General features: G+C 44.8%; 1 long non-coding RNA gene across 1 annotated transcript in view; it reads right to left on the bottom strand.

Annotated features, from left to right (window-relative positions):
- Window positions 1-2,120: 2,120 nt before the first annotated feature.
- The window catches only part of LOC103557667 (uncharacterized), an 88,303-nt gene continuing 73,011 nt past the window's right edge, over window positions 2,121-17,412 (bottom strand). Inside the window, exon 4 of the long non-coding RNA XR_011527501.1 lies at window positions 2,121-2,251. This is a non-coding gene — a long non-coding RNA (uncharacterized lncRNA). The remainder of the gene's footprint in view (window positions 2,252-17,412) is intronic.

A 17,412-nucleotide genomic window follows, 5' to 3' on the forward strand; every position in this document is an offset into this window, starting at 1 on the left:
CCTACAGCAGGATCTGGGCGGACGGAGCCTTAGATGAGAGGGGGCTGCTGTCAAGGGATGGCCACATCCTAGGGCTGCCCCAGCGGGTGGGGGAAATGCCAAGTCACTTCCAAATAATCCTACTCACTTTAGGCTTATTCTATGCTCATTAAATGACCATTTGTGGGAGAAGTCAGCTTCCCAGGGACCTTGCCACCAAGAAGGATAGGGTTACTGGGTAGAGCTATCATCCCCTAAACCCCACTGTATCTGGAGTGTGTAAAGGGTCTGGTGGGCCTTCCATCATCTCTCTCTCAGAGGCTATCCCTGAACTCCCAGGAAGGGACTTCATCTCTGGTCTCACAAAGCTGACAACTACACCCGGGAATGTGACAAACCAACTCAGAGAAGTCCGCCTTGGGTGCCACCTGGCCCCTAGATGGTATCCCATTAGTGCCCTCAAAATTGGGGCAGTCTCTCCTAACTCAGAAGCTAATTTTCTTCTCCACCCACATTATACTCCCCTGGCCCATGGGGACCACTTCGGTTTAGCATGACTTGTAATAATGTTTGCTTAACTTGCTGAGTTGACAATCACATTTTGGGTTACCCAAGAGTAGTATTATCTGAGAGCAAGTGAGAGAATAGGTCTTAGCAAATTTAGAAATATCCAGTTTTTCTTCAAGACACCCTGCATCCATGGGAGGGCCAAGTTCTTTTCTCAAGGATGTGTGGCATCATGTTTCCAACTCTGTTGTTAAGGCATGCTGTTAGGCAACAGCAAATGTCCCTTCACAGACACACCCTAGAGAGCACTAGAAACCACAAAACATGCTCAGCAGGAAAATTACTCTTTCACTCCATATTTCCTCATTTATTTATGTGGAAACAAAATAAAATTTTAATTTTAATTTCTTTGAATACTAGGTAAGACTGTTCAGTTTTCAATGGGTTTGTTTATATTCTTTATATCTTTTCTGATTATAAAAGAGATGCACAGTCATAGAAAATGCGAAAAAATAAAGAAATGTGTAAAAATTTAAAATTACACCATATTCCACCTCCCAGAGATGACAGTGGTTTAACAGAGTTTTCTACCGTGTCTTTTTCCGCAGATACATATTTTTTTTAAAAAATATTTGTGATCATAACACACATACAGTTTTATGTTTTATTTTTTCATTTAATATAGCATAAATATTTTCTCATGTCTTAAATTCAAACAGGATTTTTAATGGCTGCACAGGAGTCCATATAGACTTTTTGAGCCAAGCACCTACTGATGGACATGGATGCAACTCCCAGTTTTTCACTATTATGTACAACACTGTGCTGAATGTAACTCTGTGCGTATCTTTGATCGTCTAAGAGGAATTATTGGGTCAATGGATTTAAGTGTCTGTGTGTCTCTTGCTAGCTACTGCAATATTGCTTTTCAGAAAGACGATGCTGTGGTGCTGACTCTCCAGGAACCGCAATCCCGGACTTTAGCACACCCCCACCTTCCCAGGCTTTCTAGTCGGGATATTGTGGACTTTTGTTATTTTATAAAACACCAGCTACTGACTTCAAGGGGCAGAGAGGGAAAAAAAGACTGCTGTTCTCCAGAAGAGGTGGTAAGTCTGCTCTTCAGCAGGGAGCAAAGAAAGAGGGATAAGAGGATTTTAAAAAGTGACCAATAACATCACAAAAGAAGTATTTTAAGGAAAAAGAGATGACGTAGCACTCGGTTAAGGGAGCAGAGGAGAAGCCATCAGAGCCCCACAAAATCTGCAAGGGGTGGGGGTCAGGGGAGTTATTGTTTCCTGGGTTTAGAGTCTCAGTTTTGCAAAATGAAAAGAATTCAGGAGCTGGATGGTGGTGATGGTTATATAATAATATGAAGGTACTTAGTACCCCTGGACTGTACACTTAAAAATGGTTAAGATGGTAAATTTTGTGCTATGTATGTTTTACCATATTTTAAAAATGGGAGAAAAAAACCAAGAAACTCGAGGAAGAGAAGAAGGGGATGACACTTGCTCTGGAGAGGGAGGGGCGTCTTAGAGGGAGAAGAGCTGGAGCTGAACGGGGCTCCCGTTAGGTCCTGTGCAATCTGAGTGTTTAAAAAGCTCATGTCTATGAAAAATATACAGTCTTCAAAAGGAAACAAAGAGAGAATTTATTTGAGATTTAGCACAGTTCGTTGCAGGAAGGTCGACTTTCAATGCTTCCACCATCATTTTGGACACACTTAGATATAGCCGTTTCAGTGTAATGTAGATCTCCTTACCTGCAAAAAAAAAAAAAAGGAAGAAAAACCAAACATAACCAGCTTTATTTAAATCTCTAGTAAATTCTCTCTGGGTTACATTTCACACATTGTTTATATCTTATATGGAAGCGAATTTATTAGAAATCCAAACCACAGTGACTCATGGACACCCTGTATCTTGGATTTTTGTTGGCAGAGATGATGCTCCAATCAGCCAGGGACTCCAATAGTACCAATTCTAAGGACTCCTTGGCATATCCACGTAGCCCTGTTTGGGGGCAAGAGGATGCCCATCTGCCAAGCCGGGAAGACTAATACCAAAAGGCACATTTACACTTCCATCGGTAATGGATAACTGCCCATTTCAAAACACATTTCACTGAGAAATAGAAGGAACCAGAAAAGAATTGCCACAGGCTCCCACCACGACATCTTCCCACCTACCTGCAGCTGTGTCCAAGCACTCTGCCTTCCCTCCTGATAAGACGGAAGAATTGTCCCTGCTCTTACCTAAAGCCAGCCCTCCCCTTGCGCACTAGATCACATCCCCCGCCATCTTCCCCACGAATGTCTTCCTGCCTTTGCTCCTTCTCTCCTGCACAATCCATCTCCCCGTCTGCTGGATAATTCTCAGTTTACAGACAGCAGCCAGAGTACTTCCCATTCTTAGAACCCTCCTTTTGACCCCATATCTCCTCCAGTTCTTGTCCCATGTCTCTACTGCATGTAGAGATACTCAGAAGAGTTGTCTCCAGTTCCTTGGCCCCCATTCTCTCTTGAAGTTTCTTCTCATCACTCACACACACACCTTCTTGTCAAAGTCACCCTGTGACTAAATCCGATTGTCCCTAATCAGGCGCACCTTACTTGGCTCATCAGCAGAATTTAACAAAGTTAATCACTTCCTCCTCCACTTGGCGCTGGAGATATCACTCTCTCTCTCAGTTCTGCAGCCACCTCACTGGCTGCTCTTCGACAGTCTCCTCCACTTGTTCCCTTCCGCCTTCCCTGACCTCGAAATATCAAGGGCCCCAAAGCAAGGTCCCCATGTCTGTTCTCCTCTCCAGCTACACTCACCCACCTGGAGAGCTCAGCCAGTCACAAAGGTGCAAACACCATCCCTCTACACTGACAATGTCCAAAGCTTTTCTTCCAGCCCAGACTTCTCTAAAGTCTAGATGTGTATACTCGGTTCCCAGACAGTTTCCCTTGGGTGTACAACAAGCATCTCCCGGCTCTCATCGCAGAACCCTGCAGTCTTCACTGTCTCAGTAAACGACAACTCCATTCTTCCAGCTGCTCTGGCCAAAAATCTTGCGGTCATCCTGGATGCCCCTCTTTCCCCAACATTCCATTTCCAACACACCAGCACGTCCCAGCCAGCACTTTTTTCAACACAGGTCCTGCGCCACATCGCTTCTCACCACTTCCACCACTGTCCACCGATCCACTGCATCACCATCTCTCCCCTAGACGACTCCTCACTCCTCTGTCTGCTTCCCCTCTGCTGTCCATTCACTGCACCACCCCAGGGGGTCCTCTTAATACTCCAGTCTGATCATGTCACTTCTGTACTCAAAACCACCCAGTCGTTCCCATTTCCCTTAGAATGAACCCAAACTCTCTACCAGGATCTACAAGGCCCTTCATGATTCAGCCCTTGCCTCCTTTCCTAGTCTCATATCCCAAGACTTTCCTCCCACACCCTGTTTAGCCACACAGTCCTCTTAGCGGTTCCTGAAACAGGCTGAGCTCTTCCCTACCACAGGCCATTGGAACTTGCTCCTTCTTTTGCCCAGGATCCCCTTTTACAAGATCTGTGTATGGCTCACCCCCTAGCTTCACTCAGCCTTTGTTTCAGTGTCACCTCCACAGATAGGCCTTCACAAATCACCCCATCTAAAATACGGACCCCACACCACCCTCACTCCCTATCACTATTCCTGGCTTTATTTGATTTCTTATCCTTTATCTCTACCTGATGTTATATTATATATTTGTCTGTTTCTTTTTTATCTTCCATTTTGGCATTTAAGGACCAGACCCACAGGGCTCAAATGGTGCCTGACAAACATTTACTGAGTGAATAATTCATATTTTTGTGTGAATTGCCTCTTGGCATCTTTTGCACATACATTGGTATGTTTGACATTTTAAAATTGATTTTTAAGAGCTGATTATAGAGGAAATATAATGGCCTTTTGTCTGTCATATGTGTTATAAATATTTTTTCCTACTGTCATTTATTTACTATTTTTCTGTTTCAGAAGGCAAAACTCACAGTGGTTTGTCTTTTAAAATGATGCTACCTTGTAATAAATGCAGATTCCTCCCCGATTCTGTTAAGGCTATTTTCAGTCTCAGTCTGTGGCATTACTGAGCATTTTCATCGTTTCCTACATATTTATTAGCATTTTAATGAAATATTGGAAGGAGCTGCCCAGAGGCTGCTAGCCACATGCAATTTAAACCTGAAAGTCAAGAAAATGACTCTTAGCTACAACGCATTTATCACAGTTGTTAATGTAAACTGTTCAGAGGCGGCAGGAATGACATTGCGTTAATCCGTCATTGCTCAAAGCTCAGGCAGATACCCACGGGCTGGGGAGAAAATAGGCAGTGGACACCGACGGCAGTTCTCTGGAGTGTTTAGCACACAATTTGGCTACTTCCTAAAGGCATCCAGGTATTTTACCTGAAGAGGCATGAACTAGTAAGACAGTATCTGAAGCTTATGGAAGGAAGGTTTCTGAAAACGCTCAGTATAGGCACGGTGCAGCTGCAGCAATGAGGAACTGAGACTATGTCTGAATTCTCCTGTACCCTTACTGGCAAAAGAGAATTGAAAACAGAGGGGCCAGCCCGGTGGTGCAGCGGTTAAGTTCGCACGTTCTGCTTCTCGGCGGCCTGGGGTTCACCGGTTTGGATCCCAGGTGTGGACATGGCACCGCTTGGCACACCATGCTGTGGTAGGTGTCCCACATAGAAAGTGGAGGAAGATGGGCACGGATGTTATCTCAGGGCCAGTCTTCCTCAGCAAAATGAGGAGGATTGGCGGTGGTTAGCTCAGGGCTGATCCTCCTCAAATAAATAAATAAATAAATAAATGTGACATCAGAGCAACCTTAGGAGACATAAGGAGCCCAGGTTATCAACCCTGGGCATTCGGGGAGCTCTATTCCACCAGCCCTTTCGTCACCTTTGGCCACTCCCAGGCTAAGGGAACACCTGCCCCACAGACTCCCCCCTTCTTCCAAGTATTCTATATATGCCAGCCACTGGGCCCAGCACCTCTGACTTCACGGAGTCTTCAGGGAAACCAGCAGAACCCCAAGGCCATCATGCTGCTGTCTTGTTGATGAGGATGTGAGGTGGTCTTAATTCCAGTGTCTAGAAAACTGTCCAAGGGCACCTCAGTTCTCTTCCCTCTTCAAGAGTGGAATGGGGTGAGGATGTGTATCTTGAGACCTCACATACACAGGTATCCTGAGTAACCTATGGTGATATCCCAGAGCACCTTCTGCAGATGCAGATTTGGACCCACCATGGAATTTAAGCAGGACCTAAAGTTTTATATGCATTTTTGTGAACACAGTTTTGCTTACCAGTGTATGAAGGGCAGAGAATGGAGGGATGCAAGAAGTATGATTATGCTCTATAGTTAACACGAGTGGGCCGTTGGAAAGATGTAACTTCTGTGTTCAGTGATATGTGCTGGGTAAATTCAGCAGCTGCTATTCATAAGGTGCAAAATATTAATAAAGTACTATAGGTTTACCAAGGTGAAGTTAATGCAGCAACAAAAATAGTGATTAACCAATCAAAGAATGGGCAAAGTGGGGCACCAGCCCCGTGGCCAAGTGGTTAAAGTTCCGTACCCTCCACTTTAGTGGCCTGGGTCCCCGGGTTTGGATCCCAGGCAAGGACCTACATCACTCATCAGGCGTGATGTCAAGGCATCTCACATACAAAAAATAGAGGAGAATTGGCACAGATGTTAGTTCAGGACTAATCTTCCTCAAGCCAAAAAAAGGTGGATGATTAGGAACGGATGTTAGCTGAAGGTGAATCTTCCTCACCAAAAAAGAGAAAAAAGTGGGCAAAGGATCTGAATAGACATTTTTTCAAAGAAGACTTACAGATGGGCAACAAGTACACGAAAAGGCACTCAACACCACTAATCATTAGAGAAATGAAAATCAAAACCACAATGAGATATCATCTCACACCTGTTAGAATGGCTATTATCAAAAGACAATATTTGAGAAGTACTGGTGAGGATGTGGAGAAAAGGGAACCCTTGTACAATGTTGGTGGGAATGTAAACTGATACAGCCACTGTGGGAAACAGCATGGAAGTTCCCCAAGAAATTAAAAATAGAACTACTATGTAATCCAGCAATCTCACTTCTGGGTATATATCTGAAGGAAATGAAATCAGTATCTCAAAGAGATATTTACACCCTTGTGTTCGTTGCAGCATTATTCACAATAGCCAAGATATGGAAACAACCCAAGTGTCCATTAATGGATGAATGGATTAAAAATATGTGGTACATATATTCAATGGAATATTATTCAACGATAAAAAGAAGGAAATCCTGCCATTTGCAATAACATGGATGGAGCTTGAGGGCATTATGCTAAGTGAAATAAGTCAGACAAAGAAAGACAAATACTGTATGATTTCACTTATATGTGGAATCTAAAAAAGCCGAACTCATAGAAACAGAGAGTAGATTGGTGGTTACCAAGGGCTGTGGGCTAGAGAAAATGGTGAGAGATTGGTCAAAGGATAGAAACTTCTAGTTATAAGATTAACAAGTTCTTGGGATCTAACGTACAGCATGGTGATTATAGTTAACAATACTGTATTATATACTTGAAAGTTGCTAAGAGAGTAAATCTTAAATGTTCTGACTGCAAGAAAAAGGTAATTATGCGGGGTGATGGATGTGTTAACTAACCTTATTACGGTAATCATTTCACAATATATACATGTATCAAATCATAACATAGTATACCTTAAACTTACACAACGTTATATGTAAATTATGTCTCAATAAAGCTGGAGAGGGGGGAAGAAAAATAGTAACTAAGTTTCCACTGATAAAATGGTGACCCACAGAGTAGGAGGCAACTTGACGTTGTAGGAGTAGCTCTAGTTAGTGGAGGCGCATTGATGTTTGTGAGCTACATTTGAACAGATCTAAAAAAGAATGCACTTCTTCTGTGTTTATGACTCATTTTTTGAGAACGGATTATTTGCATGAATTAAATTTAGTTCTTAAACCAAAAACCACAATTTGCTATTTTTTTTTCCCTAATAAAAGGATGGTAAAGAAGAAAGGCATAAGGTGCCTGGGTCCAGGGTGACATTGTTACGGTGCTGCATCCACCTTGGGCTGCCCACCCCCTGACTTCCTAGTGCAGGAGTCATAGAGTGTTCGTGCCACCATCTATTGGATTTTGTGCTGCTTGTAGCCCCACGCAATCCTAGCTGGTAACCAGCCTTCCCTTCACCCTCTGCTCTCCGTGTAAATACCAGCTAGGCAGCCACCTTCCCATCTATACCAGCCACTGAGCCACCCAGGTGGCTTGGCTACCCTTCCAGCCTGCCTTGACCCTCCGGTCCAGCTGCTCTCCTCACTTCTCCATTCCACACTGTGGACCCAGAATTCACTCTGCTGCTTCTCCGCCACACCCACCATAGGCCTCCCCTAACGATGGTTATGGCCCTGTCTGCCTAGATCCATTCCCTCTCTGCAGGCTCGGGGCTTCCCAGGACTCTGCCCGGGGAGTAGGGCACAGATCCCCTTTGCCCCTGGACCTCACAGATGATCGTGGGTGCTGCAGCATCTCCAGGCCTCGGTCAGGAGACACGCGCAGGGCCTCGCTCTCTGAGACCCACCACAGTCTATACATTCCCGGCTGCCTGCCCCACCTTGTCACTCTCTCTTTTAAAGTCTAGAAGGAAAGAAAAGGGGAAACTCTCCTCTACCAACACTGGAGGAATTTACGTGTTTGAAAAGTAGAACCAGAAAAAAAAATTAGGTGAAAATTCCCCATGGTTCTTCCTGCCCCATAGAGCCTGGTACAGAATAGGTATCAAATAGATGTGAATGGATTTGGAAAAAGGAATAGAGAAAAGAAGGACAGGGTGCCTTGGGGCATGACAGAGCCTCAGGGCCACCCAAGGTCAAAGGAGGAAGGCTCTAGGCAGAAGATTTAGGTAATATGGGTGCTGTGGCTGGAGCCTGAGAGACCAACAGGCGGGGAGAATCCCACAGGTGCGCCTGGTGAGTATGAGGCTGGTGTGTTAAGTGTGGACGGGGCGAGCGAGGAGCAATCACAGAGGCCCAGGAGACGGCGGGCTAAAGGAGCCCCTCAGGTGCTCCCCCTCTCCTCCCCTTCATAGTCAAGCCTCAGAGTCGCCCTGTCCCTGCTGTCTGCACCCCTGGACCCTTTCACAAACAGCCCCGTCCTGCTGTTACCCCAAGCAGATGCATCTACCATCTCCACTAATTCTGCTGCCTAGCGAAGCCGGCCTCACCCTCTCCAACACTGCCTGGTGACCTCGTGTGAACCAGAATCTCCTGCCCCAGCTTCTTATGGCCCAGCCCCCAGCCTGGACTTCACGGCTACTCCTCGCCGTCCCTCCTTCCCAGTCCGAGGCCACAGCCTAGAGAGGACATGGGGATGACCTTTGCCGGAGTGTCTTTCCCGCTTTGTCATTTCCTCAAAAGGCCCACCAGCGCTGCCTGGTGGTCTTCACCATTGTGGTGTTGTCACTCTTCCTGTCCTGGGGGCTGTTCAGCCAGGAATGAGGGGCAGAGAAAGAGTTCCCAGCAGCTCCATGCAATCCTAGCTGGTAACTACCCTCCCCTTCACCCCCTGCTCTCCACGCAAGTGCCTGTCAGACAGCCACCTTCCCACCTATGCGCCAGCCACTGAGCTCCCTGGACGACCCAAAGTAGCAGAAACCCAGGACCAGCCCAGTGGTGCAGCAGTTAAGTGTGCACGTTCTGCTTCAGTGGCCCGGGCTTCGCAGGTTCAGATCCTGGGTGTTGACATGGCACTGCTTGACAAGCCATGCTGTGGCAGGCGTCCCACATATAAAGTAGAGGAAGATGGGCACAGATGTGAGCTCAGGGCCAGCCTTCCTCGGCAAAAAGAGGAGGATTGACGGCAGCTAGCTCAGGGCTAATCTTCCTCAAAAAAAAAAAAAACAAAAAACAAAAAAACAAAAAAAACACGCAAAGTAGCAGAAACCCTAACACTAAGTACCCAGGTACATGCCTGCGTGGACACACAGACACACGCGCGCGCACACACACACACACACACACAACTCCTAGGGGCAAAAAGGGGGCAAGCTTTGTAGAGGGCAGTGGCAGTGGCTTAACAACCTGGAGGTGTGGATTCTCTGTCAGCAAAAGAGGAAAAAGAAAGCCCCATGAGAAGCCAGGGCACTGCTGGGAGAAGCCACAAGCCAGCTGAGAAGATTGGTGACTGCATGAGATAGCAGAGATCCTGGGGTGACCCATGACAGAAAAGTCCTGCTGTCGTGTGGCAAAGCCCCCAGCTCTCAGGTGAACTCTCCCCCAGCAGCCCTCACAGCCCAGACAAGCCAAGGAGACACCCTCCTGGCCTGCTGCCACCCAAACCCAAAGGACTCGCTCCTGGTGGGAGCCTGACATCTTTGCAGATGCACCCTCCCTCCTGTCTCCTCATCCCTCTTTGTTCCAGAGCATCGCTGTTCCCTTGTCCACTCATCATAATGTGTCCTGGCTTCTGTCACTTCCCTGTCTTCCAGGTCCTTCCATCTCTGATGTGAGGAAGAGCAGGGCTTTCATCCACTGAGGCAGACCCAGGCTTGAATCTCAGCCCAGCGCTTCCCAGCTGAGGCGGGAGATGCCATCTGAGCCCTCCTGGGACCCAGACATGGGCTGTTCCCTGTTCAGCAGGATGTTGTCTTCTTGGGGTGACTGGTGTGCAGCTAAGGGAGCCGCTTCTGTGCAGAGTTATCTGGGCCTGGTGATGTGGAAGGTGTGGAGAGGAAGAAGCAGGAGGCATCTGGCCCCAGTCCCCTCTGGGACTTTGCCTGATGCTCTGAGGAGCAAGACTGTTTCCCCAGATCCATGAGGAAGCCAGCAAAGCCACGGCTGCTTGGCGCCTCCAGAGTGTACCACAAACAGCTCCCAGGAGACGTGGATGCCAGGCAAGCAATAGCTGATGTCTGGCAAACATGGAGGAAGCCATCAGAGGGCACAGACTTGTCCCTGACACCTTTGAGCTGCCCCTGTGACTCCAGAAAGGCATAGGGAGATGTTATCCCCACTCATGGGAGCCTGGGGCCCCAGACAACTGAGGGTTGGTGTTCACTGGGTCTCACATGTGCCCTGGGGCATTGCAGCCACAACAGCCAAGCGACAGTGAGTTCATCCCTGAGCTTGTCTCAGCCTTAGTGCCCCGTGGGTGAAATGGGGCACCAGCCAGAAAGCTGCAGAGGGGTCGCAGGGAGAGGCATGGTGGGGAGGGCTGGGAAGGCCCTAATTGAGGGAGGAAGGCTTGGACAAACAGTTCCCAGCACCTTCTCCTCCCCGTGCTGGACCTTCAGGGCCATGTGCTCCACCCAGGCAGCTGCCTCCAGAATTGTGGCCCCCCTCAGGGCTTACAGGACTTGCACCTGAGCCTCTATACTGGCTTATTCCCACAGGGGGGCTTTGCCAATCAGCATCCAGCCTTCACCTGTCAGCCCTCTAGCCAAGAAGAGAGGGAAGCTGGGAGCCTCCAGCACCCTCACTCCTCCTTCCCACATGAAGAAGATCTATTTTAGTTCCACTGCCTGCTAGTCACCAGTGCGGTGGGATAACATTAATCTCCATTGTCAGGGGGAAGCTGAGGAAGCCAATACTTCTCCTTTGGGGTGTGAGTTGCAAAACTCTTCCTCAATCCCCAGCACCATAAATCCTGTTTTTACTTTCACAGATGCGTGCAAAATCCAAATAGCATCTTTCTAAAAATGGACAAAAGAAGCCACGACTTACCCTGAAACGAGTCCAAGGCCCTAGGAGGAGAGCACTAAGACCGACTGTTCCAGCAGAGGCTCTTCTGTGCTTGACGGGACAAGAAAGGTGCCCCGAGGCACTCTGCAGGACAAGCTGACTCCCTCCCTTGTGTTTCTAATTCAGGGAACCTGGCCAGGGTGGGGAGTCTGGGTATTAAGCATACCCCAAAGGGAGGCATCATCCTGTCCTGGGAAATACCTGGACTGATCGGTACCCAAACACAGGGCAGCCCCAACATCTGAGAAATCAGTGTCCGTCCAAGTCAGGGTCACACCTTGTACTGGATGTTACCTGCAAGAGGCTAGCAGAGAGGTTTAGGGGTACAACTTCAGGGTGACAAAGTCAACTGCGACATCTTTCCCTGAGCTCATTCCCTCACTCCTCATCCCCTGAGAACATCTGTGATTGGTCTTGTCCCCCTCCGGGCAGGGAGCCTTCCAGCTGAGCTGACATGAAATCCACTCTGGGTGCTCTCTTCCTGCTATCAGGGGAAGAGGGTGGGAGCACGTGGCAATGAAATGAGTAAGTGTCCAGATTTTCATGAGGTGGAGGTTCAGGCACATATCTCCAGTGGAAAGTCTGGCTCTCTGAAACTTGCTGGCTGACCCATCTGCCACCCAGCTCTGAATTTGATGGACTTCTGTTTCATTCCTTATAAAGGATCTTCCATTTTGTGGATTGGGGTTGGTTCCCTTAACAGCTGTCCTTGCCGATACCTCATCTGGAGTGGCCCAATCATAAGGATGGTCACTCTGGTTAACCTGGTGCACACTCTGCCCGAGGGTGTTAAAGGTCAACATGCATATGGACCAACCCCTCCTCAAAAGCAAACCACCAGTCACTTGCCTTTTACCACAACTCTTCCCCTAAAGCCATTACTGAAAGACTGCACGGTATAGTGGTGACAAGTGGGAGCTCCAGAGGGACACAGCCTGGTGCAAATCCCAGCTCTTTCACCCACCAGCTAAGACTTTGGGCAGGCTCTTAACACTTTCGGACTCAGTTTCTTCCTCTGTAAAATGAGAGTGACAATAATAACTTACCCCATAGTGCTGTAAGAATTAAATGAATGAACGCTTGTGGAGTTCTTAGACGTGGACCTGGCACACAGCCAACTCCCCTTGAATGTTAGAAGTGGTACTGGTTGTTATCATTATTAGATACGTCCCACCAGCAGCAAGTGGCCAGGGATTTGAATGCAGTACCGTGTTAATACTCAGCCACACTCTTTCCATGAAGCTCTTTTTGATTTGGAAATTTCCATTCCTTAGAGTTCAAAACTGAACATTAGGAACTGAAAGGAGAGGTCACCTCCTCTCTCGTTACTGACGTGTAACCGGATGTTTTTAAGTTTTGGTGGCCTTCCTTTTCAGCCCGTTGGTTGGTGTTGCCTGGGCCTTACCCAGGCTGAAAGCACCCAGTTCTCCTCCTCTCTGGCAAGATTTATTGTTGTATCTACAGGAATAGGAAGAGAACATCAGAGGGACTCGGGAAATCCTCTTCAGAGTTTTTCATCTTTAGATTTCAAAAAAATTTAATGAACCATTTTAAGCAGCCTGAAACTGACTGGCAGAATATTTAGATTAAGGATTAAGATTAAGAGAGTTTCTTCTGCTTTTCTCCACAACTTTTTATTTTGAAAAGTTTCAAAGCTAAGAAGTTCAATGAGTACTACAATAACCACCATATAACCTTTATTTGGATGCATGAATTTTAATATTCTGCCACATTTGTTTGATTTCTCTTTACGGAGACAAAGAGGGGAGATTGAGAGAGAGAAAGAGAGAGATTAATTTTTCTTTGGCTGAACCATTTGAGAAGTTACGGACACATTGTATTTAAAATCTTTGCAATTAAAAAGTAATTACGTTGAAGTAAATTAAATGTGAAGTGAATTAAAGTGAATTAATTGAAGCAATTAAATTTAAAAGTGAGGAGAAACTTTCAGACTATTTGACTATTTTGTTGCCCCAAAACCTTTCACCTTTCACCTAATGGTTGCAGCATTGATCATCCAAGCATTGATGATTCGTGCCTGGATCAATTATTACACTGAAATTTGCAAAATTGTGATTTTCTAACTCTATCATTCCTTCTACACTTATTATCTGGCACTGTGGTGCATGCTGTGTGCTTTGTGATTCCCCCTGACGATGGGAACACTCGCTCCTCCAGCTGCTCTTGGCGTTGTCTGCTGAGAGCTCTCAGCTAAGGTCCTCCACAGGAACTACCTTCAGTGGAAAAAACTGCCTTCCCCAAGGTTATGGCTACTGCCCGGGATAGTCCTTATCTCCAATGATGTAGTAGGAGGAAATACAAAGGCTCAGGCCCCTCGCCCCAATTTAGAAGAACTCCGATGGGTCATCCCGACTCCAGAGCTCCCCACAAAAACAGCTTTTGCTCCTGCTATGATGACATCATGGCTCACCCCTTCCCCCGCGCATTCCTGCTTTCCTTAGTCCCCCACAGTGTTGATCCTAGCAGCCTTCCCCAGCAAATCTCCTGCATACAAATCTCCATTCTCCAGTCTATTACCTGGGGAACTCAACCTTGATATTTACTCTTCTATCAAAGATGCCTTTCACCCACACTCCCTTTCCCTCATCCTTGAGTATTACTATGGATTCATGGATTTTTAAAATTCAATGTGTTATAATCCATTTCCATTGTTATTCTTTTTAGATGCTCAAATTCTCCCAGATTTGGCCCGTGGGAACCCATTCAAGCTGGCTCCTGTGTCTTTTCACACATCTCCATTAGTATTTGAGTACATCCTTGCTTTTTTGCACAACAGGACTTCAACATCCTTTCCCTGCCCTGGACATTGAATTAATGATTTTTTCAAGGAGCCCTGATTCTTTTAGTAAGGAATTGAGTTTAGAAACCAAGATCTGGTACTAGGTATCCTGCATGTTACTGGATGTCATTGTTTCTAGGCTCTTTTAATGGACAGAGCTAAGATAGACACACACACGGAAATGTACATACACACATACCTGTTTTTGAAAATCATGAGTCCTTATCGATCCTGATTTCAAGCCAACATTACGGGTCTCCCATTCCATATTTGTATCTCCTGTCTCTCATAGTAAAAGCAATTTAAAATTCTGAATAAAATATAAAAGCATATATGATCTGGAAGAAGAGGAATGCTCAGTCAGGGACTAATTTAGTGCATGTAAGCAGAGCTCTAATGCCATATTTAGCCTTAACAGCATTTATAAAACTTTATGAAATTGAGTATAACTTTTTCTGCTCAAGGAGACAGAGACAGACAAGAAATCCATGACTTGCCCAAGGCAGAGAGTCTAAGAGGATAATGCACCTAAAGCTGGATCCCCAGGACTGCATCCATAGTACGACAGTGGACAAACAGGGACTTTTCTACACCCCCAACCCAAGAAAGTGAAAGTCTCAATCCTTAGTGTGGAACAGAGAGAGGAACTATTTCCCTGACAATTTTTAACCGTAAGCCCTTCCATCACATGAATTTGAAACCCATGTTCATTCTTTCCCAGTGGTCAAAAAAACCTCAGCTAACAACTTAATTTAAAGTGGTCCTGGACAGACAGTAACCCTAATACAGGATAAAGGTAAACTCAAATCTCTGGAGGAAACTCCCCCAACCCAGTTCTGAAAGAATGGCCACAAATTTCTGAGAAAATGGAAGTAAAAATAAATAAATAATGTTCACTCATTATCATATTTTAAGCTTTAATACTTTTTATACCTATTTTGAAAGGCAATGTTGAGTTGGGTCTTGTAGTATAAGTCCCAGTTTGCTAGGTAGATAAGAACTGGGGAAAATTCTGGGTATTTGGAATGCATGTACAAAGCCAGAGAAGCATGAAACAGCTTATAATTGTATAATGCATTACCCTTTCAGGTGAGACTGGAGAGTAGATTTCCATCTCCCTTGGAGTCCTCGTTCTTTGAATAAGCCTATATCCATGCTGGCCCATAAAACTGAGCCTCAATCACCAACCGGTGTTTCAAACAATCTTATCCTCCTTGTTTTGTTAAATCTCTCTTTAAGGCTTTCAATCTCTTTGTCTCCATGGCATACATTTTGGTTAATTTCTCAAGTTCTGTCCTCCAGTTTTCTAATTCTCTCTTTAGCTCTATTTATTCCATGCTAAACCTGTCCTTTGAATTTTCAGTTTTAATTATTATAATTTTTATTTCTGGAATGTAAGTCATACAAAGGAAGAAGGCACTATGATTAAAGGCTACCAGAAAAAAAAGTGACAAAAGTATCAGCTCTAAAGAAATTCAGATATTAAGAATATCAGTAAGAGAAAACAATATATATTTAATATGTTTCAAGAAATAACAGAGAAGCTTGAAAATGTGAGTTAAAGAAAAGTAGCTTTAGAATAAAGCCAAATAGATCTCCTAGAAATAAAAACAGGGGAATGCAGAGCTGGCCCCATAGCCTAGTGGTTAAGTTCAGTGTGCTCCACTTTGACAGCCCAGGTTCAGTTTCTGAGTATGGACCTACACAAATCATTGGTGGCCATGCTATGGCAGTGACCCACATACAAAATAGAGGAAGACTGGCACAGATGTTAGCTCAGGGCAAATCTTCCTCAGCAAAAAAAAAAAGGTGGGGGGAATGCAAGAAAACATTACTTAAAATGCTAGTAATTACAGCAAATATAAATGGATCAAATGCTCCAATTAAAAAATAAAGATTGTCAGATTGATTTTTAAAGTCTAACTATAGTCTGTTTCCAAACATACATTTAAAATATAAGGATATAGAAGTCAAAAGAAAAGGCTGAAGATGATTTAGATCAGCCTAACATTGGAGAAAATGTGAAGCATTAAAAACGTCACTCTATGATGAAAAGTAGTGTATATTGGTACAACTATTTTGAAAGACAGTTTGACATATCTAGTTGAACAAGCGCACGTTCTGTAACTCAACGATTCCAGCTGTCGTTACATAATCTAGTGAAAATCTCACTCATATGTGCTAGAGCCATGTACTTGAATGTATAGCAGCAAAGTTTGCTTGTAATACAAAAAACTGAAAGCAATTAAGTTTCCACCTGCAAGACGATGTATGCTTACTTACACCCATATCGTAGAAGAGAATATAACTTTTAAAAAATGAGTTTCTTAGAGCGCACCCTACATAATGAATCTCAAAAGCACACTAAATGGAAGAAACAAGACACAGAAGAATGTTTATAGTTTCATTAGTATTAAGTTCAACAGTGGGTGAAATGAAGCACTACCTTGTTTGGGGACACGTACCTAAGTGGTGAAAAGAAGAACAAAAAGAATAAAGCCAAACCAGGGAATGAATGGTATAAAATTCAGGATGGTCATTACCTCTGGAACCAGGGAAAAGAACACATTTGGGGAGGGGCACATAGGGGCTTCTGACACATGATACTCTTCTATCTCATGGCCTGGGTAATGGCTACATGAGTGTTCCTTTTATTACCTTTCTATAAATTCAATTAGGTCTTCATAAACTCATTTGCATGTAGGCTATGCTCCACAATTTTAAAAGGCTTTAAAAAATTTTTTAAAATCATCTCTGTGTTGTTTTCCTTTCCTATCACCCCCAGGAGTGTCTGAGAAAGAAGAAAAGAGAAGGGAACTACTCTTGTTCCTTTTTTTTTTTTTTTTGCTTGTTTATTTGTTTTTCTCCCCAAGACTTAAGGTTGACAATGTGGAAGTCTCTGGGAAGTTCTCAAGGTCTGGGCCAGGATCAGTGGGGGAGGTTACCAGGAATTAAGTCTCCAGTCAATATTAGGAAGAACTTGCCTTCTTCTGTATTGTGCTTGTTCTATAAGTAATAAAGGCTTGTTGAAGAAAATTTGGAACACTATACAAAGCTTAAAAAAAATGTTATTCTTGAGCCCTCTTCCCAAAGGTAAATATTTTACATGGTTTATTAACTATAATATTCCATTCTTTGTTATTTTATTCATTTGTTCAACAAATATTTATTTTACATGTTCTATATGTCAAGGAAAAGGGGAAGACACTGGAGATAGAGTAGTGAACAAGACAAACTCATATGTGTCATCACAGAGTTGACAAGCTAAAGGGGGGCAGACAGGTGACACACGTAAGCAAAGAGACAGCTAA

The sequence above is a fragment of the Equus przewalskii genome, chromosome 15, assembly GCF_037783145.1.
Source record: "Equus przewalskii isolate Varuska chromosome 15, EquPr2, whole genome shotgun sequence".
NCBI lineage: Eukaryota > Metazoa > Chordata > Mammalia > Perissodactyla > Equidae > Equus > Equus przewalskii.